The sequence below is a fragment of the Bubalus bubalis genome, chromosome 11 (assembly GCF_019923935.1).
Source record: "Bubalus bubalis isolate 160015118507 breed Murrah chromosome 11, NDDB_SH_1, whole genome shotgun sequence".
Taxonomy (NCBI): Eukaryota; Metazoa; Chordata; class Mammalia; order Artiodactyla; family Bovidae; genus Bubalus; species Bubalus bubalis.
Genome location: NC_059167.1, coordinates 20,511,726 through 20,533,617, shown reverse-complemented (window position 1 = coordinate 20,533,617; position 21,892 = coordinate 20,511,726). Strand labels below are relative to the sequence as shown.

The 21,892-nt window shown below is 46.3% G+C and overlaps 1 protein-coding gene across 1 annotated transcript in view; it reads left to right on the top strand.

Annotated features, from left to right (window-relative positions):
* SIPA1L1 (signal induced proliferation associated 1 like 1) overlaps nt 1-21,892 on the top strand; it is a 510,536-nt gene that overhangs the window by 4,081 nt on the left and 484,563 nt on the right. The window contains exon 2 of the mRNA XM_044924786.2: nt 14,438-14,712. The gene's annotated coding sequence lies outside the window, so the exon portion shown is untranslated. The remainder of the gene's footprint in view (nt 1-14,437; nt 14,713-21,892) is intronic.

The following is a 21,892-nucleotide window of genomic DNA, read 5'->3' as shown; positions in this document are numbered from 1 at the left end:
ACCCTGCTGCTACCATCAGACACAGGCAGCAGGGGTGGGGAATCTGTCACCCCTTGTCGCCTGCTCAGGTGGCTGCACCCGCTTCTTTGCTGCTGGTCTCTAGCCGGCTCCGTGACCAGCACAGCTCAGGCTGTGCTCACCAACTGGGTGTTTGAACCCAGAAGCATTCCCAGCTCCCCGGTGGCGGGCAGCTTGTTCTCTGCCCTTCCAGGGATCTGGGATCGATTTAGCCTGTTTCCGTGGCAGCGCGGGTTGCAGCGGCAGCCTCTGCCTCCCCACGAGGCTGGTTGAGTCACGGCTGCCCACGCTCACCCTCCGCAAGCCTGCCGGGAGCCTGGAGAAATCAGCAGGGGGTTGCCAGAGCGCCCTGCAGGGCTGGTGGCTTCCTGCCCTGGGTCTCAGTCCCAGTACAAATAGAGTGCTGGGCACAGGGCCCTGGACCGGGCTCACCCACCCAGAAACTTGGCGGGCTCTGCCCACGAGAGCTGTTAGATCTGCTCTGACTGACTTCAGAGTAGATACTTTCTTGGCTGCTGCCAGCAGCTGCAAGGCCTCATGGGAGAGACCTGCAGGTGTTTGCACTCCAAGTCCAGTGTTCTTTTCATTGCCCAACGGTCGGCTCTCAAACTTGTCTTCCTCTGCCCACCTCAGCACCCAGGTTCCTTCTGGCTCTCCTCCCACGACCTCCCTTTGTGACACCCATCAGCCCTCTCCTCTGAACAACAGGCCTCATATTGCATTCTTTCCCAGGTCTTCTCCTCCCTGAAACTTACCTTTTCTTCCTCCTCTCCCATTTTCTGATCTGGGTAAGCTGAAAAAAACAAAACACAAACGAAAAACAAACCCAAGATCATTTTGTCTTATTAAGGCTGGTAGCAGTTACAGGGCTCATCTCAAAGGTATTGCTTTTTATCCTTGGCTTTGAGAAGCAGGACATCTGTCTAAGGCAATAGTTTCTCAGAATATAATCCTTAGACCGGCAGCATCACTGGGGAGCTTGTTAGAAAGGCAGAGCCCCCCCCCCCCCCCCAGTGCCCTGTGTCACAAACTCTGGGAATGAGGGCTGACAGTCTGTGTTTGACAAGCCCTCTAGCTGACTCAGATATCTGCTAGAATTTGAAAACCCTGGTGTAAGGAAGTGGATCTATAGCAAGGGGGTTGGAGTGTTTTGGTCCACACCTCTGTCTGTGGTCACAGCATAGCTGCCTGTGTCTCTGTTTTGTTTTAAATTTGTTATAACTTTCTGGCTGCATTCTGGGTCTTCATTGCTGCACCCTGGGTTTTCTCTAGTTTTGACGAGTTGGGGCTACTCCCTAATTGTGGGGTGCAGGCTTCTCATTGTGGTGGCTTCTCTGGTTGTGGAGCACAGGCTCAATAGCTGTGGCACGTGGGTTTAGTTGCTCTGCAGCATGTGGGATCTTCCTGGACCAGGGATTGAACCTGTGTCCCCTGCATTGGCGGGCAGATTCTTAACCTCCAGACCACCAGGGAAGTCCAAGTGTCTCTGTTTTGTGTGAGCCATACTGAGGGACTTGGGTTAGACAAAGACCCCAGCTGCCCCAACTCTGGGGACCCAGAGTTCTCCTTAATGACGTCCTTCCTCCAGATTGTTTGCATCAATGGAGAGAAGCTGGCATGTCTTTTCCTATGTGGAAAGGGCACCATTACCCTACTTACCACAGAGAGGGCATTGAGGGGGTGAAAGGAAACCCACTCATTGGAAATGAACAATCCAGCCATTGTGGCCAGGGACGAGAGGCCCCTAAGCACATTTCTTAAGACCTAAAGAATTCCAGCAGAGGAAAAAGGCACTGGTGATACTTGTTAATCAATGCACATTCCTCTTTCGTCTCTCAGTTCTTGGCTACCTCGGCTCTAAGCTGCGTTATGTGGAATCTTTCGATGTGGCACGTGGACCCTCCACTTTTGGTGCAGGGGCTCTGGAGTGTCAGGCTCAGTAGTTGTGGCACTTGGGCTTAGCTGTTCCACAGCATGTGGGATCCTAGTTCCCCGACCAGGGATCAGACCCAAGTCCCCTGCATTACAAGGCAGATTCTTAAGCATTGGACCACCAGGGAAGTCCCAAGCACCATGTCACTTTGACCCAAGTTGAGTCAGGGAAGCTATCCTGGTTATGCCTGGGGAAACACTCAGATCCAAAGTTGATGGACCTCTCTGAAACACAGGGTAATCTGCAAAACAGCTGAAGGGCCTTATTAGTGTGTTTTTCTTCTCCCCACACTGCTGCTGCTGCTGCTGCTAAATTGCTTCAGTCATGTCTGACTCTGTGCGACCCCATATTCGGCAGCCCACCAGACTCTGCCGTCCCTGGGATTCTCCAGGCAAGAACACTGGAGTGGATTGCCATTTCCTTCTCCAACGCATGCATGCATGTTAAGTCACTTCAGTTGTGTCCAATTCTGTGTGACCCCATGGACAGCAGCCCACCAGGCTCCTCTCCACAGGATTCTCCAGGCAAGAATACTGGAGTGGGTTGCCATTTCCTTCTCTGCTCCCCACACTATTAACTAACAAATCTTTGTATTTGTGCAACAGTGCAGTTTTCCAGCAGCTTTCCTGTGTGGCTAAGACCTAAAAGCCCCCCAGGCACCCAGCCTGAGGACTTGGTTAGCTTCTGGTGCTGCGTTCACTTCCGGTAGAGGATGTGGGATGAATCTTTTGTTATAAGGGTGGAACGTCTAGTTCTCCATGCCTGCTGTACCTCGCAGCACATTCCCCTACCCAGCTGCCCCAGGACTGCCTTGCAGGGCAGGTAGCGCTTCCAAAAGGCGTCTGCAGAGAGGGTGGGAAGGCTCCAATACAGCAATGATGGACACAGAGCGGTGGAGGATGCCTACCTTCCCCCGCAGGCAGGAACGGGACCCATTATTTTGAGCTTGCAAAGGAACACAATGACATAAGCTTCCCATCTGGCTCCCCAAACACTTTGGAAACAATTCCATCACAAGTCCATTAGTTTTATGGGGACTCTAGAGACAGGCCAAAGTTACAGTTTGTCCTCTGGTATCTCCATCACTCTCACTCAGGCTTTGTCACTCTGTGTGCCCTTCATCCCTGCCAGCTGCCTCACACCTGCCTCTCTGTCCTTTTCTCTCTCATCTGCCTCCCTTCCCCTTTTGCAAACCTGTCCCTAACATGGGTCCAGCAAGGGCTCCATTCAGTCTAACCAACGTTTTCAGAGCGTCCGCTCTGTGCAAGATCCACACCGGGGGTTGGAGATTCAGGGATGAGCAGGACAAAGCCAGGACTTAAGGAGCTTCCTCTCAGTGGTTTTAGTCCAGTTGTGACACCTTCCTCAGATGCCTGCTTGCATCCTGTTCCACCTTGCACCCTCTTCCTTTCACAGAACACTTGTCCTCAGATTCTCCTGAGTGCCAAGAATGTAAGCATTTCCATGCATTCTCTCACTTACACTTTCACATCAGGCAGATTCTATTATGTCTATTTTCCAGGTAAGGACATGAAAGCTTAAGAGGTTATATGAATTGTTCAAGCTCACACAAGAAAGGGCCAGCTGGGATCCCTCCTAGATGGACTGCCTTCAAGACCCAGCTTCTTCCTACGCTGCTGTGTTGTAGCCACCAAAACTCATGCAGCTGGTTATCCACAATCAAAACAAAAAGAACAAAGAGATATCCAGGGCTGTAGCTCTCTCTCGGCCTCTCTTCCTTTTGACGGTTGCGGGGGAGGGTTTGTTGTTTTAAGTCTAGGGATTTGGAGATCATTGTCTCATATTCTTAGAGTTGTAAAAACTGGTTGTTTTGATCATTTCTTCACTCTCTAGGGGGCTTCCCTGATAGCTCAGTTGGTAAAGAATCCATCTGCAATGCAGGAGACCCTGGTTCAATTCCTGGGTGGGGAAGATCTTCTGGAGAAGGGATAGGCTACCCATTCCAGTATTCCTGGGCTTCCCTTGTGGCTCAGCTGGTAAAGAAGCCACCTGCAATGCAGGAGACCTGGGTTTGATCCCTGAGTTTGGAAGATTTCCCCGGAGAAGGGAAAGGCTACCCACTCCAGTATTCTGGTCTGGAGAATTCCGTGGACTGTATAGTCCATGGGGTTTCAAAGAGTAGGACACAACTGAGCAACTTTGACTTTCACTCTCCAGAGCGTAGTAGAAACCTCTTCTGACACACCGCTTGAGCACTGCGGTCTGGCCTCTCTCTCTGAAGTCATCTCTAGGAGTCCTGGAAACAGCATGGATGCTGAGCTGTCTTTTCACATTGGAGAGGGGGGTTCAGTGGCCGAAGAAACGGTTCACGCTGCCAGTCTACTTTCAGTCTTCACTCACGGCCCTCTCTCACGCTGACCCCCTTGGAAGGGCAGGAGACATCGCAGACCCCCATGAAGATTTCTGAAGGGTCCCAGCCAGGAAGATGGACAGCCCTAGAGGGCTGTCTGTTGGGTGTCGTGTGATTTGCATGTTGTGTGTGGTTTTCAAGCATTCTCATAAACTGGCCAAATATCCACGGCAGGATCCACAGTAAAATTTCCTTATCCTGGTGTTTGAAGCTGTCAAGTCTTAACTCTTTTTGCACCTTCATGTTGCATTAGTCGCTCAGTCGTGTCTACTCTGTGCGACCCCATGGACTGTAGTCTGCCAGGCTCCTCTGTCTATGGGATTCTCCAGGCAAGAATACTAGGGTGGGTTGCCATTCCCTTCTCCTGAGGATCTTTCCGATCCAGGGATCAAACCCAGGTTCCCTGCAATGCAGGCAGATTCTTCACTGTCTGAGCCACCAGGGAAGTGAAGGCCAGGGAAGGCCATGGGAGCCACTCACCTCCCCACTCAAACCCCCTGTGCCTCTGTCTGGGCAGTCAAGAAAGTCAGGAAAAATGTAAGCACTCCCTAAATAATCATTTGGGGTCACTCTGCTTTCCCAGGCAATTTTGGTGCCAACTGTCTCCAGGAACAGTGACTCCATCTCTTATCACATCACTCCCCACCAAGGCTCTGCAAAGCCCTCACACTGAACTTGGTTTCAAAGGCAGCCTTGGTGAGGTAGTGATCGTGACTCCATTAACCGCAGCAGGAAGAGGGCAGATGTGGAGCTTAAGGCGTGGCAGCTGGGGATCCAGGAAAAGGCTGGAAGTCACGTGTTTACATCAGGAAAGTCTCCCAGAAGATAGTGAAGCTTAGGACATAAGTCCAGGTTCAGAATAAGGACCTCTGCCCAAGAAGTCCAGTTCTAGAAAGACTGAGTTACCGGGGAGGTTACAAGAGTGGGAACTCATAAAGTGCAGGGTGAAGAACCATACTCAGTATCAACAATCCAGGTGGAGATTTGTTTTCTCATCCACAGCTTACTTTTTAGAACTGGGGCTTAATACCCAAGTCATAGGAACTGCAAGAGTAACTCAATGCTGAGTGTCAGGACCTGAAGTGCTACTGAAATCTATCCAGCTAAAGGCAGAAATACTGAACACATGTTTTTGTCTGTCCTGTTCTTCCCCACCCCCACCCACCCCCTGAGAGTACATAATCCACACGATTACCTTCCCCACACAGCTACTACAAAATCATCAGCTATTCTGTGTGACTTAACTCGCCCCTCTTGGCCCTGATTGACTGGCCCAAGGGTGATCTCTGACCAAGGCCCTTTCCAGGGATGTTTAAACTTGGGACCCAGCACCTTGAGACACCTTCTCGGTGGTGACTCGAGCAGACCCTGTCAGTACCCAGCACATGCCCCTCACCCTTCTCTCTGTTCAGACTTCGTATGACTCATCTCCTATAATGGATTCTCTACTGACCAGTGTGTTCTCCAAATGGCTAATGTCTCTTTGAAAATCTGACATTCCTGCTTCTTTTCCACATATGCCTTGCTCTAAAGCCAAAAGATTGAGAATTGACTTAGTAATTTTCTTCACTGGGTTTCACACAGCTTCTTTCAGAGCAAAGATTCTGATTTCATTCTGAAGCTAAAGGATTCCTTTCAACACCATGGCTTTCTTGCCAACCTCTGGAATCTTTCCTGGTACTCAGAGATTCTGAGTGGCCCTTTTTATACCAGATACCTGAGCCAAACCTTAGTTAATTTCAGTTAAACTCTTCAAGTTGGGAGCTAGGTGAACTTAAACTGTCTTTTTAAAGAAACAGACTGATTCTGTAATAGAATCATATTTATTTTTGTGCTATGCACTTATTTCATCTAGTAGATTATAAACATTTGGAGGAGAATTAACTGTTAAACATCTTTGCATCCCTTGGCTCGTAACCAAGCACCTATTATATATTCAGTAAATACAAGTTTAATACATAAGTGAATCATTCAATTTTATTTCTTATGTTAAATATAAAATTAATGATTTGAATATCATTAATCACATAGATCGGAGAAGGCAATGGCACCCCACTCCAGCACTCTTGCCTGGAAAATCCCATGAATGGAGGAGCCTGGAAGGCTGCAGTCCATGGGGTTGCTGAGGGTCAGACACGACTGAGTGACATCACTTTCACTTTTCAGTTTCATGCATTGGAGAAGGAAATGGCAACCCACTCCAGTGTTCTTGCCTGGAGAATCCCCGAGACGGGGCAGCCTGCTGGGCTGCCGCCTATGGGGTCGCACAGAGTCAGACATGACTGAAGTGACTCAGCAGCAATCACATAGATAATCCCACTAGGACACATTTTAAGGTATACTGTTATATATTAGAATGGCTTTATTTATTTTTATTTTTTATTGGAGAATAGCTGATTTGTAATGTTATTAGTTTCTGGTGTACAGCAAAGCCATTCAGTTATATACACATATATACATATTATTTTTCCTATTCTTTTCCATTATGGTTTATTACGGGATATTGAATATAGTTGCCTGTGCTGTATAACAGTACCTTGTGGACTGTAGCCTGGCATGCGCCTCTTATGTCTCCCACGTTGGCAGGAAGGCTCTTTACCATGAGCACCACCTGGGAAGCCCCATTTGTGTCGTGTTTTAGAATCAACAGGTAAGATGTCATATGGAATTTCTCTTGTTCTTTCTGACTTACTTCACTTAGTATGATAATCTCTAGGTCTATCCATGTTGCTGAAAATGGCATTATTTCATTCTTTTTTATGACTAAGTAATACTCCTTTGTATATATTTACCACATTTTTTAATCCATTTATCGGTAGATGGACATTTAGGGTTTTTCCCATGTCTTAGCTATTGTAAACAGTGCTGCTATGAACATTGGGCTGCGTATATGTTTTTGAATTATAGTTTTGGCTGGATATATGCCCAGGAGTGGGATTGCTGGATCATATGGTGACTCTATTTTTAGTTTTTGGAGGAAACTCCTTACTGTTTTCCATAGTAGCTGTACCAATTTACATTCCCACCAATGGTATAAGAGTGTTCCCTTTTCTCCACACCCTCTCCAGCACTTGTTATTTGTAAACTTTTCAGTGATGGGTGTTCTGACTGGTGTGAGATAGTACCTCATTATAATATTAATGTGCATTTTAGAGTGATTTTATAATAGACCCAATATTAATAAAATTGGGTAAAACTAATTGGCACTTCCCTTTTACTTATAGCATACTCCTCTGCTAAGAGACCAGTTTCCAACATGTGTCCTGTATCAAGAAGATCTCCTGTCTTCCCAGTCAAAAGTTGTTTAACCCTTTGATGGAACAGGGAAATCTCATTGGCAAAGCAGAAATGGAAGTTGTTGAAGGGAGTGGGGTTGAAGTGGGGGGCATACCTTGAACTGTCATTGAGTATTTTCTCTGTCTGCCATGGGCTAGGGCTCAGTTAGAAGCAACTTATGAGTGCTGGCCCCTGCCCCAGTCCAGAAAGCAGGAGTCACGGCACCCCTGACAGATGCCCATTGGAAGTGGGCACAGAAAGGTCCTATGGAAAGGTAGTGGGTCAGGTAGGTCACGAGTCGGGGCAGAGCAACCCCATGGAGAGAAGTCATAGCCCCAGCGTCAGTGTGAGCCCCAAAGCCTGGGACACAGGGTTCCCCCAGCCTCTGCTTTGCTGCACCCAGATTCCTGCATGTGGCAGGATGGCTCTCCAGTGTGAAGTCTTCGTGTGGTCCCCAGATCTGTGTATCAGGAAGGGAAGGCAGTCTACTTTCAGAGGAACAGAGGTATAAGGGCATAGAAATGTCTACTGCCTTATAGCCAAGAGAGGAAATTAGAAGGCCTAGGGCAGAGCAGAATGTGTTATAAATTTATGCCTTGACTCTGCTGCTTGCTGGTGACCTGGGTGAAAGGCATGCACACACACAGATGACCCTATAGGGTTGCAGGTGGCTCAGGGGAAGCATGGAGATGCAGAGAGACACCATGCTCCCGATGGCCTCTCCAGGTCCCAAATACCCTGCATTAGAGTAAGTCAGATGGCAAGGTGGCAAGGACCATGGTGATCCTGGCCTGCCCACTGTCCATTCCACCCTCTTCTGGTGACACTTGATTTTTCTCTGGGAGCCCATTCTTCCCCCTCACCCCCTCAAGTCCTTGTGGCCTCATACTCCTGTTCTGAAGTGGATACCTGCCCTTCCTAGCCAAACAATGGGTTTTATCTCCTGGCCATGGTAATGATTTAGGAGAGTGGTGTGTGACCCAGCCCCAACCAGTCAGCCCAGGGTAGATGGCTGAAGTTGGAGAAAGAGGCACCCTTTTCCCATGAGGGCAAGCCCAGAGATTTGAGGGTGAGTGGAGAAGAGACAGGTGCTGTGTGGGGAGCTGGTGCCTGAGAATAGAACCAACATGGTAGGGATGGGGGTCAAACGAGCAGCCCAACCTTATTCAACAGATTTCCAAGCCAAGAAATTCCCTATTCTTAAACCCCTGGAGAAGATAACGGCTACCCACTCCAGTATTCTGGCCTGGAGAATTCCATGGACTGTGCAGCCCATGGGGTTGCAAAGAGTCGGACATGACTGAGTGACTTTCACTTTTCAAGCCAGATAGAGTCGGCTCTTGATGCAGTCACGAATCCCCTTGGTGACAACAACAGCCAATGGTCCCATCAATCAGAAAAGGAAACAAAAGGAGGGACCATTACTGAGGCGCCAGCCTGGAAGGGCTTCACTTCCAGGCCTTTTCCATTTTCTCCCCTGAGATCGGTTCACACAAGGCAATTCTCCTTGAGAGGCTGCCTGCAAATCCCCAAAACCAGGGGGCCCTTGGTTCCTTCCCTACCTCCCACCCTCTGCGTCCTTGTTGAGGGAAGCCCACCCCTCCCTCCATGACGTCACAGGGGGTGGGTGGGTTTCCATGTGTGCCCTTCACCTGCAGAGCCATTTTTAGACCTTGTTTTCTATCGACCAGAAAATTAGAAGACATTTGAAGTGGCTCTTCATCAAGCCTGAGGAGATTTCTGCAGTTGCTATATTTGAAAGCCCGGCAGCAGGTTGTTTGGGCTTACGTCCTGCTGTTATGTAATAAACATAATGTTAAGCTTTGGAAGCCTGGAACACGGGTTGGGAGGGAGGAGACCAGTAGCCTCACAATGATGTGTGCCCTGCAGATGCTTTGCAGAGGTTGAGGAAAAGATAATATAGTTTCTGCATTAAATGGTGTTAAAATAACAATGTGTGCACAGCAGACTTGAATTACTATGTAAATTCCCAGAGGAAACAGTAGGGGGGAAAAGACAGAAGCAAGAAAAGAGGTTGTGTATTAATATATGGGAAAATGTAATCAACAGCCAAATAGAAGCTGTTTTTAGTAAGATAAAGAGACTCAGAGATGTGGGCTGATCTGCAGAGAGGAGATTGTATTGGTTTTCCAGGACTTGTCACTGATTACCATACATGTAGTGGCTGAAAACACTATGAATTTATTATCACAGCATTCTAAATCAGAAATCTGATCATGGTATGGCTGGGTTCTCTGATTAGGATCTCACGAGGTGAAATCAAAGTGTCCTCCAGCCTGGGACCTCACTTGAAGTGTGAGGTCCTCTTCCAAGCTCACATAGCATTAGGCAGAACTTAGTTACTTTTCGGTGTAGGGTTAAGGGTCCCCTTTTCTTTTCAACTGTTGCTGGGAGCTGTTCTTAGCTCTTAGAATCCTCCTACATTTCCTCACCATGTGATCCCTTCCATGAAAGTTGCTCAGTCATGTCTGACTCTTTGCGACCCCATGGACTGTACAGTCCATGGAATTCTCCAGGCCAGAATACTGGAGTGGGTAGCCTTTCCCTTCTCCAGGGGATCTTCCCAACCTAGGGATCGAACCCAGGTCTCCTGCATTGCAGGTGGATTCTTTACCAGCTGAACCACAAGGGAAGCCCCTCCATAGGCTCTCTTGAAACATAGCTGTTAGCTCCCGCAAGGCCCCAGAAAAATCTCTCTCACATTTCCAATCTCTCTGACTTCTTCCATCTGTGGCTGCTAGACCCTCTAAAGGCTTACCTGATTAGGTCAGGACCACTCACCTCAAGGAAGGGGTTTACACAGAGTATGCACACTGGGGGGTGGGACTCTCGGGAACCATCTGAGAATTCTACCTTAGCGATCAAATTTCCGTACAGAAGCAGAGACCCCCAAACACATAATCTCTTCTTTTTTACATATATTATTTATTTGGCTGGGTTGGGTCTTAGTTGTGGCAAGCATGATCTTCATTGCGCCATGAGGGGTCCTTCCTGGCAGTGCAGGGACTCTAGGCACTCAGGCTCAGTAGTTATGGCACAGTCCAAGAGGGCGGGCTTGGTGATTGTGGCATGCTCTGAGAGTGTGGGCTTGGTAGTTGCAGCACATGGCCTCAGCTGCTCCGCAGCATGTGGGATCTTAGTTCCCCAACCAGGAATTGAACCCGCGTCCCCTGGATTGCAAGGTGGATTCTTAACCACTGGACCACCAGGCAAGTCCCCAAAACATGTAATGGTAATACGCTACTGACATGGACTAAATGTTTACATCTCACCAGAATTCATATGTTGAAGGCTTAACTCCCCAACATGATGATGTTCAGAGGGGAAGGAAGCCTTTGGGAGGCGATTAGGATTATTTGAGGTCACAAAGTTAGAGCCCTCCATAATGGGATTGGTGTCCTTGTAAGAAGAGGAGGTTAGACCAGAGCTCACTCTCTCTGCCATGTGAGGATATAGTAAGAAGGCAGACATCTACAGGCCAGGGAGAGGCCCTCTCCAGCACCTGAACTTGCTGGCACCTCAATCTTGAACGTCCAGCCTCCAGGACTGTGAGAAATAGATGTCCGTCTGTAGCATTTTGTAATAGCAGTCCGAGCTGACTAGGATGACCACAACGCTGAAGGTTGCACTCATTTACCTCCACATGAGTCTTCCGGAAAACAAATCATTCACGGGCTGTGAAAGCATTCAGGATCTAGAGCTTTCCCAGGACGTTCCTTCTTCCGCACCTCATTTGTTTGTGCCTTTATTCGTCCAGTGACTGAGGGCCTCCTCTCCCCCTTGGCACTATGCTTGATCCCAGGGCCGTGTCTAGGGTGAGACCAGTGAGGCACCTGAGGACAAGATGAAGGGGTGCCCGTTGGCACAGCCCTGAGGGTAAGTGCCCCCTGAGATTCTGCAGACTAGCTTCACAAGGGCACAAAATTTCCCCTAAAGAACACAGTTGAGTACAACTGGAAAATTGACCCCTTCTGCCGTTTAATGAGTCCATAAAGGTGCAGAGTCATTTCTAACACTATCAAGATAAAATCTGACATTAGGGTAAATTCAGTGCTCCATTTCATTGAATCATAACTCTGATGAAAAACCACCACCACCTGATGCTCCATCAAAATGTTTGTGCAGTTTTCTCACATCCTGGGGAGAAGCCATGGGTCCTGGGAGCATCCTTGTATCTTTTTCACCTCTTGTTCAAGTTTTCTTTCCCTTATTTGCTGTTTCAGCACCAGCTGCAGCGCCTGTTGGAAGACTTGCATGAACCTCTATTTTTCCCCTTACTTCCATCCACAATGGCTCATCTGCTGAGCCAGTCATCAGAATCTGACTTGCCGTCCTGTAGGTTGTCCAGAATTTCATCTGACTGAGAAGCCCCTGGCTCTGTTCTGAGTGCCCTGGGAGCCTGGCCAGTCTATGGTACAAAGGCCAGCTGAACCCCATGACCTCAGCCCTGAAGCAGAGGACAGGAAAGGAGAACACCCACAAAGCATCTTGCTTAGGACCGTTCAGACTCTTTGGTGAACCATCCTCTACTCACTATTCTCTGCTCCCCAAGGGGTGGGAAAACGCCACCTGATTACCATCTTGGGGCTGGGAGCCCTGCATGTCCTTGTTTGGATAAATTTCCTTAAAGAGCCAAGAACAGCCCTGAGTTTAATTTCCTAGGGTGTTTCTCTGTGCTGAGTGCTTAACTAGAGAGAAGGTTAAACAGAGTACTGAGCTGATGGCGAATACGCATGACCAATTCCCCAGCCTCAACCATGGAAGGGGTTTGAGGGGCTGGATCTTGGGGCCCCGTGTGCTGCCACAACCCAGATTTGCATCTTCTAGAATTCCTTGCACAAGAGCAGACCTATTGTGAGGACTTTCTTTCCTCCTACCCTCATGCCCCAAGCAAGGCAGATGTTTACTTCCAGCACTAAAAGAAGGAGGTCCTGTGGGCAGAGATGGGAGGAATGCTAACCAGAGCTAACCTAAGTCAGATCAGCAGACTGGCCACTAGCCAGCCTCTGCCTTGCCCTCTGGGGACAAGCTGGGTCTCTGTGCCCTGGTCTGTAGGTTAAGGTTCTGATTCAAGGCTCAGTCACTTCCCCTCTGATGCTTTTAATATTATTAATCATCCCTTTGCCGAGAAGGTAACTCATACAACAAAAGAAACTTGAGACTGACCCTTACCTGCTGCTGCTGCTAAGTCACTTCAGTTGTGTCCGACTCTGTGCGATCCCATAGACAGCAGCCCATTAGGCTCCTCTGTCCCTGGGATTCTCCAAGCAAGAACACTGGAGTGGGTGGCCATTTCCTTCTCCAGTGCATGAAAGTGAAAAGTGAAAGTGAAATAGCTCAGTCGTGCCCGACTCCTAGCGACCCCATGGACTGCAGCCTACCAGGCTCCTCTGTCCATGGGATTTTCCAGGCAAGAGTACTGGAGTGGGTTGCCATTGCCTTTTCTGACCCTTACCTAGAGGCTGCCAGAACCAAAGGAGTTTCATGCATTTCTCTTCACCTCAGTTTCTTCATTCAAAAAAGGAGGGGTAATTGTATTTGGTTTGCAGAATTTTGTGTTTAATTAAAAGTAATGTATACCAGGCACAGTGCTTGGAAACTACTACCCACTTAACAAAGGGTTATTACTATTACTGCTATTGCTGTTATTCCCACCTCAGAGTATGTGTTGTTGATCTGGGCTGTGAATTTGTGAACTAAGATTGTGTGTAGGGTTGATACCAGTGATGGTGCCTGGCACGGCAGAGGTGTGCAATCAGTGAATAAGTCTGGAATTTGAGCAAGGGTCAGTAGCCACCAGGAAGTACAGAGCAATTTTCTGCTCTATTTCCTGGGTCAATGGTTCTTCAATTATTTGTGTTCCAGACACATCCGATGGGACTGACATATTCGGACGACTATGAGTCAGTGATAATTGCTACTCAATCCCTGTTATGAAAGAACCATGTCTCCCAGTATCTGTAAAACTAACCACTGTGGTCCCACCATTTATTTGGATACCCTTTGGCACTGTGGTTGGGGGTAGAATGCATACTGTCCTGACCTCCCTGACTAACGTACACAAGAAGAATTCTCACATGTTCATTTAACCACCATATTTCTTGGCGACTAGTCTGATAACATACCTTGTACCCTTTCCCAGCACTACAGGCTATCGCCGGGGCTTCCCCAGTGGCTCAGCGGTAAAGAATCCACCCGCAATGCAGGGGATGCCAGTTTGATCCCTGGATTGGGAAGATCCCCTGGAGTAGGAAATGGCAACCCACCTTTAGTAAGGACACAGGAGCCTGGCGGGCTATAGTCCATGGGGTCACGAAGAGTCGGACACGATCGGGTGACTGAGCGTGCTTGCACAGGCTGTAGCCGTGCTGTGTTGGTCCAGATCTCAGGCAAGCGTGGAACATTGCCCTTGGAATTCCAAGATTTAGCTTTGCAGTCTCTATTCCTCAATAATCAACAATCCTGAAGGTCCCTGATATGTAGTCATTTGTAATTTAACTAAGAAGTCAGCTTTCAAAAATTAGCTATTACACAAGTACTATATGAGTATATATATTGCAAACTGCTTATACAGTAGAGAAATACACAACGGCAACCTGTAGAGGTAGTCTTTACTTGTATCAGTCAAAGTAGGACATGTTACACTGCAGTAACACACACACACACACATGTTACACTGCAGTAACAGACACACACACACACACACCCCGCCACCCATACTCTCAGTGGCTTATTGCAACAAATGTTTATTTCTTATTCACAGCACATGTTTTTCACAAGTTGGCTACAAGCTCTGCTTCTTGCTTTTTTCACTCCAGAACCAAAGCTGATGGGAAAACCTAGCCTCTATCTGGAACACTGTCAATCTGGTGGCAGAAGATGACAAAACAAATGAGGCCCTGACTTCTAAAACTTTGCACAAAAGTGACCAACATCACTTCTTTGGCCAAAGCAAGTCACATGGCATTCCTGAGATCGACAGTGTGGGAATATATCCTCCTGCAGAGAGGAGCACAGCTGGGAAAGAAAGTGGAAGGTCTGGTGAATGAGATGACATCTCCTACCTCCTCCTAGGATGACTTTCCGCCCAGAGGTAACTGCTCTCAACACTTCAGTTCCCTTTCTTATACATTTGCCTGCGTGTGTGTGTGTGTGTGTGAAAATATATATGCACATAAGTGTAGAATGTTCACATGTTGTTCTGCAACTTGCTCTGTTCTCTTAATCTGCCTCAGAAACCTTCACATGCAGTGTATATAAGCCTATCCCACTCCTTCTAACAACTATATGGCATTTCATGCCGTAATTAAATTCTTGGTGTATTTTTGAATGTCTTCAAAATGTTTTTCTATTACAATTAATGTTGTGATATTTATCCTTATGCACATGTCTTTGCGCACATGTATATTTCTGAATAATAGGTTTCTAGAAATTAACTGTTAAAGCAGAGCACATGTACTTTACAATTTCTGATAGATACTGCCAATTTACCTTGAAAAATGCCTTCATCAGGGTACACAGATGTTAGCAGTGTGCCTGATTTTCCAAATCCTCAACAACTCTTAATATTATTATTAAGCTTTTTTTTCTTTGTTGATCTGGTGAATTTTTAAAATGTAGTTCATCGTTTTAATGCATTTCCTTGTTTATTGGTGAGGTCAAGTGTTTGTATTTATTGGCTAATTTCACAGTATTTTCTTTTGTGAGTTGTCTATTTTCCCTCTTTGCCCATTTTCTAGTGGCTATTTTTTCTTTCACAGTTGAATATGTTGAATTATACTTTTCCTCGATATTAATCCATTCATCTTGTAGCTGGAATGTGTGTCCTCATTTCCCCCTTGTTTGCCCCCGGCAGTCACCGTTCTACTCTCTGCTTCTCTGAGTTTGGCTTTTGAAGATCCTACGTGTAAGTGAGATCATGTAGTATTTTCTTTCTCTGTCTGACTTATTTCACTTAGCATAATGCCCTCAGGGCCCACCCATGTTTTTGCAAATGGCAGGGTTTCCTTCTTTTTTGTGCCCAAAGAATATATATACCATATTTCATTTGTCTATCCATCCCTCAAAGAAGCTTAGGTTATGTCCATCCCTTGGCTGTTGTGAAGGATGCTGCAGTGACTGGGAGTGCAGCATCTCCTGGATGATCATTTCGTTTCACTTAAATATATGCCCAGAGATGGAATTGCTGGATTATAGGACGTTCTATTTTTAATTTGCAGGGGGGGAAACTCTACCCTGTTTTCCACATTGGCTGTGCCATTGTTTTTAGTTTTGTTCATGGCATCTTTTTGTTGCAAAGTTTGCCATTTTCACGTAATCGAATCTCTGCTTATTTAAAGTTTCCGGGTTTGAGGTCTTGCTAAGACTTTTCTTAACTCAGAAATTCTCCTCTATATACAGATATTTTAAAGTTGATGGTTTTGTTTTATGTTTAGCTCTTTACTCAGAAGGAATTTATTATTGGATAAAATGTGAGGTGGGGTAGTAGAGGCTAAATTTTCTCTGCCTTAAAGCAGGTAGCTTATCACCCCAGTACCATTTATTGGATATTTCCCCCTTTCTCCAACTGGTTTGAAATGTACCATGAATTAAATTCTTAGCATTTAAAAAATGTATTCCGTATCTTAAGGCATCGGATTTTACGGTGGAGCTGGTATACAGGTGTGCACACCTCAGGGAGTGTGAGGTTAATTATAGCACCCATGGATTGACACAAGCATTTCCTGCTCGTTGTAATTATGCTCACAAACATAAAGACTTCCTTATGTGTAATGAACGATTCCGACAGCCTGACAACTGCTGATGATGCTTGACAGGGTACTACCGACCTGGGTCCCTGGACTGTTTAATCAATAGAAATTGATAAGAGGTCAGACTAGGAATTTAAGCAAGACTTTATTAGAAGTGAAAACAAAGACCAGCTTCCCTTGCTCACTCTCTGTGGAGGGCAGGCTGGTTCTTTAAGGGGATGAGGGTAGGGGTGGATCTGTGGGTGAGCCCAGGGAAGTTTGGGTGGTCTGCCCACTGGCTTGCTGGTGCCACGTGCAGGGACCATGTGCAGTGCCCCGCTTTTGCTCTCTGCACCTCAGAAATGGCGGTTGGTTTGGGGGAGGGGGTTGTACCTTATGGTTCATAATTTGTCCCAGCTGCGCATGTGTGCAGTTATTTTTAGTCCTTTATAGTTTCTTTGTGTTCTGTTGCTGGAGGAGATGTTACCCAGGGGCAAGCACTCCAGTAAAGGGCCTCAGGTGCCAGGTCCCAGGCTATCTCAAAGGGATCTAAAGAAGTGAGCGACCATTACAGTTAACTGGAGTCTTATAGTAATAGATGGGCTTCCCAGATGGCGCTGGTGGTAAAGAAACTGCCTGCCAACGCAAGATACGCAGGAGACACAGGTTCAGTCCCTGGGGTGGGAAGATCCCCTGGAGGAGGCCATCGCAACCTACTCCAGTATTCTTGCCTGGAGAAACCCATGGACAGAGGAGCCTGGCGGGCTACAGTCCATGGGATCACAAAGAGTCAGACACGACTGAAGAAACTTAGCAAGCAAGCCAAGTAATAGAATTATTAAAGTTTTTAAGGGGTCATTTTCATTTTTCAGTTATTCTTTAATACATTTTACTTAGGGTCTGTTTGGGTTTGGTGGTCCTCAGGAATTCAAGGATTCAGTAGTTCTGGGGTGAGTCCCTAGAAGCATTCGGGTTCTACTGTGCCGAGAGCTTTCCTGGTGCCCAAGATTCTCCTGCAACTGATTCTACCTTGAGGGCATGAGCGGGTGAGATTTTTCCAAGTGTTTCCATTCCACACATTTTGTGAAAGAAAAAGCTGCCCTCTGTGCATCCATTTTTCTCACCGTCAGTAGCTCTTCATCCAACGGCAACCTGAGTGGCCCTTCTCCGCATTTCAAAAATGCCTCATGCTGGTCTGGTCAGAGGCATCTGAAGATGCCGGGGTGGGGGCAGAGGAGTGTGAGCAGTGTTCAGAGAATGGCTGACCTCAGAAGGCAGATGCTTTGAGCCTCCTGTGCCCCCGGGGGTGGACTTAGAACAGATAAGGAGCTGATGAGTTGACAATTGCCAGTAGGAAAGGGGAATGGGTCAGAGGTCTGCCCCGTCCCACATCCCTCTCTCCTCCCACTATACCCGCACTGGCTCCTTGGTGTCCCAAGATGAGCCACTTCATCTACACCCTGAAGGAAGATTAGATGATAACTTAAAACAAGGCGAGCTGCCTGGGCTGAGGAGACAGAACTGAAAGCTGCGTGGAGAATGTGGAGAATGCCACAACAGGTAAAGGAATTGCTGGCTGCCAATCTGGGCCAGGGATCTCCTGGCCCTGGGCTGCCTTCCAGCCAGCCAGTAGGTGTCTTCTCCTTTCTCTAGAGAGCTTTCACCTCTGGAGGGCTTCACCCCTGGAGCCCAGGCCTGCTGTCCCCCAGCCAGGGTTTCTCAAACTCTTCCTACTAAACCAGCCCTAGATGAGGCATAGCCAGCCCCACCCCAGGCCAATGTGATTTCTCTGGCGTCTCCACCTTGATCTTTAACACTGAAGCAAGTGTGTCTTCTACATCATGTGTCTATGCTTGTTTTGATATCAAAATTGCATTTTCAATTTCATGCCTGACCTCCCCTCCCCCTTCCCATCGGGTCCCAGTATAAAACTCAATGCTGCTCTGTACTTCACAGGGCTCATCATGGTTGTAATTAGTTTATAATGTGTGTCCAATCATGTATTTGCTGTCTTTCCCCCTAGAGTGTAAGCTCCAGGAGGGTAGTGGCTGTGTCTGTCTTGGTGGGAGCATTCTCAGGGGCTGGCCAGTGCCTGTTTGTGGCCTTTAGCCTTGGTGGTTAGAGTCTTCTTAGGATTAAGCTTCCTTTCACCAGAAGAAAGGCCTGATACCTCACAAAGGGGTTATTGTTCTCCAAGGGTCCAGGTGAAAGGAGCCATCCATCATTGCTGGGGCCCAGCCGGATCACAATTCCTGGCCCCCTCCCAATGAGACAATGACATCATCTCAGAAAATATACAAAGGACAGCCTATTCCATCAGACTCTCTGTGGAGAATTACTTTAAGCTCATTCCTGCTGTATTAGGTATATAATATCATAACTCAGAGTTTCCCAGATTTAGTTCAAGGGCATAGATGATTTGGTTAGGCATTTGATTTTTAGAAATGACATTTCCAAGAAGAATTTGAAATGTGTCTTCCTGAGGGTACAAAATTACCTTGATTTGGGAGAGGAGCTGATTTCTCAAATAAGTAATTGTAAATTGTGTCAACCTCCCTCACCTATGGGTCTAGTTCTCCCATCTCTTACACAGGGATTTTCTGTGACAACCCTTATCTTTATTGCTCTTGATAACCACAGAGCACTGTTAAAAAGATTTATTGGTTAAGAAATGCAAATTCCTTAAAACAGCAAAGTGCTCACTCTAAGTTTCATGTGAAGGTGTGGTTAAACAAACAAGTCAGCATTTGAAGACAGTGCTAACAAAAAAGTAGTCTGAAATCTGAATTGTGGGGTAGTTATTTTTATCATAATTGCTTACATTTATTTGCACATATATTATGTCACTAAACTGAGTTCTTTGTGTGAATCAACTTATTTAATTCTCACAGAAACCATCTGATAGAGGGAGAATTTGATTCCCATTTCATAGATGAGTAAACTGATATTAATAATTGGGAGTGAATACATAACTCTCCCAGGATCATGCTTAGTGGGGAACTAGGCCAGAGCTCTGGTTCTGATTTACACTGTTCTGTGGTCCAGACTGTTACCACTGGACAGGAATAAGTGTTACCCAGTCATGTCTGGCTGCTCACAGCTTGAAAATAACATGCAAGAGAGAGATTTTGGAAGAAAGGAAAGTTGCTTTTAATCAGAATGCCAGCAACCTGGAGAGATAGTGGATTCAGTGGCTCCCAAAACCCAACTCTGAAGATTCTGCTTGGCTATGAAAGTTTTTAAAGGGAAAAAGGGAAGCAATCTCAGTTAATCATTGAGATGGGAGGTCATAGTTGTTGCCATCCCCCACTGTGTGTAGGCTTCTGTGTAGGTCTGTCAACTTCTTGCAGTTTTCTTTATATGCAATTGTGTTCACACAGTTTGTTTGTGGGATTACTGAAGGGAAAGCTAGGGAGGAGATCTGGTCACCAACTCCCCAGGTCAGTAGGTGCCCAATATGTTACTGGAGATCAGTGGAGAACTAAATCCAGAAAGAATGAAGGGATGGAGCCAAAGCAAAAACAACACCCAGTTGCGGATGTGACTGGTGATAGAAGCAAGGTCCGATGCTGTAAAGAGCAATATTGCATAGGAACCTGGAATGTCAGGTCCATGAATCAAGGCAAATTGGAAGTAGTCAAACAAGAGATGGCAAGAGTGAATGTCAACATTCTAGCAATCAGCGAACTAAAATGGACTGGAATGGGTGAATTTAACTCAGATGACCATTATATCTACTACTGCGGGCAGGAATCCCTCAGAAGAAATGGAGTAGCCATCATGGTCAACAAAAGAGTCCGAAATGCAGTACTTGGATGTAATCTCAAAAACGCAGAATGATCTCTGTTCATTTCCAAGGCAAACCATTCAGTATCACAGTAATCCAAGTCTATGCCCCAACCAGTAACGCTGAAGAAGCTGAAGTTGAACCGTTCTATGAACCTACAAGATCTTTTAGAACTAACATCCAAAAAAGATGTCCTTTTCATTATAGGGGACTGGAATGCAAAAGTAGGAAGTCAAGAAACACCTGGAGTAACAGGCAAATTTGGCCTTGGAATATGGAATGAAGCAGGGCAAAGACTAATAGAGCTTTGCCAAGAAAATGCACTGGTCATAACAAACACCCTCTTCCAACAACACAAGAGAAGACTCTATACATGGACATCACCAGATGGTCAACACCGAAATCAGATTGATTATCTTCTTTGCAGCCAAAGATGGAGAAGCTCTATACAGTCAACAAAAACAAGACCAGGAGCTGACTGTGACTCAGATCATGAACTCCTTATTACCAAATTCAGACTGAAATTGAAGAAAGTAGGGAAAACCACTAGACCATTCAGGTATGACCTAAATCAAATCCCTTATGATTATACAGTGGAAGTGAGAAATAGATTTAAGGGCCTAGATCTGATAGATAGAGTGCCTGATGAACTATGGAATGAGGTTCGTGACATTGTACAGGAGACAGGGATCAAGACCATCCCCATGGAAAAGAAATGCAAAAAAGCAAAATCGCTGTCTGGGGAGGACTTACAAATAGCTGTGAAAAGAAGAGAAGCCAAAAGCAAAGGAGAAAAGGAAAGATATAAGCATCTGAATACAGAGTTCCAAAGAACAGCAAGAAGAGATAAGAAAGCCTTCCTCAGCAATCAATGCAAAGAAATAGAGGAAAACAACAGAATGGGAAAGACTACAGATCTCTTCAAGAAAATTAGAGATACGAAGGGAACATTTCATGCAAAGATGGGCTCAATAAAGGACAGAAATGGTATGGACCTAACAGAAGCAGAAGATATCAAGAAGAGGTGGCAAGAATACACAGAAGAACTATACAAAAAAGATCTTCATGTCCCAGATAATCACGATGGTGTGATCACTGACCTAGAGCTAGACATCCTGGAATGTGAAGTCAAGTGGACCTTAGAAAGCATCACTATGAACAAAGCTAGTGGAAGTGATGGAATTCCAGTGGAGCTATTTCAAATCCTGAAAGATGATGCTGTGAAAGTGCTGCACTCAATATACCAGCTAATTTGGAAAACTCAGCAGTGGCCACAGGACTGGAAAAGGTCAGTTTTCATTCCAATCCCAAAGAAAGGCAATGCCAAAGAATGCTCAAACTACTGCACAATTGCACTCATCTCACACGCTAGTAAATTCTCCAAGTCAGGCTTCAGCAATATGTGAACTGTGAACTTCCAGATGTTCAAGCTGGTTTTAGAAAAGGCAGAGGAACCATAGATCAAATTGCCAACATCTGCTGGATCATCAAAAAAGCAAGAGAGTTCCAGAAAAACATCTATTTCTGCTTTATTGACTATGCCAAAGCCTTTGACTGTGTGGATCACAATAATCTGTGGGAAATTCTGAAAGAGATGGGAATACCAGACCACCTGACCTGCCTCTGGAGAAATCTGTATGCAGGTCAGGAAGCAACAGTTAGAACTGGACATGGAACAACAGACTGGTTCCAAATAGGAAAAGGAGTATGTCAAGGCTGTATATTGTCACCCTGCTTATTTAACTTCTATGCAGAGT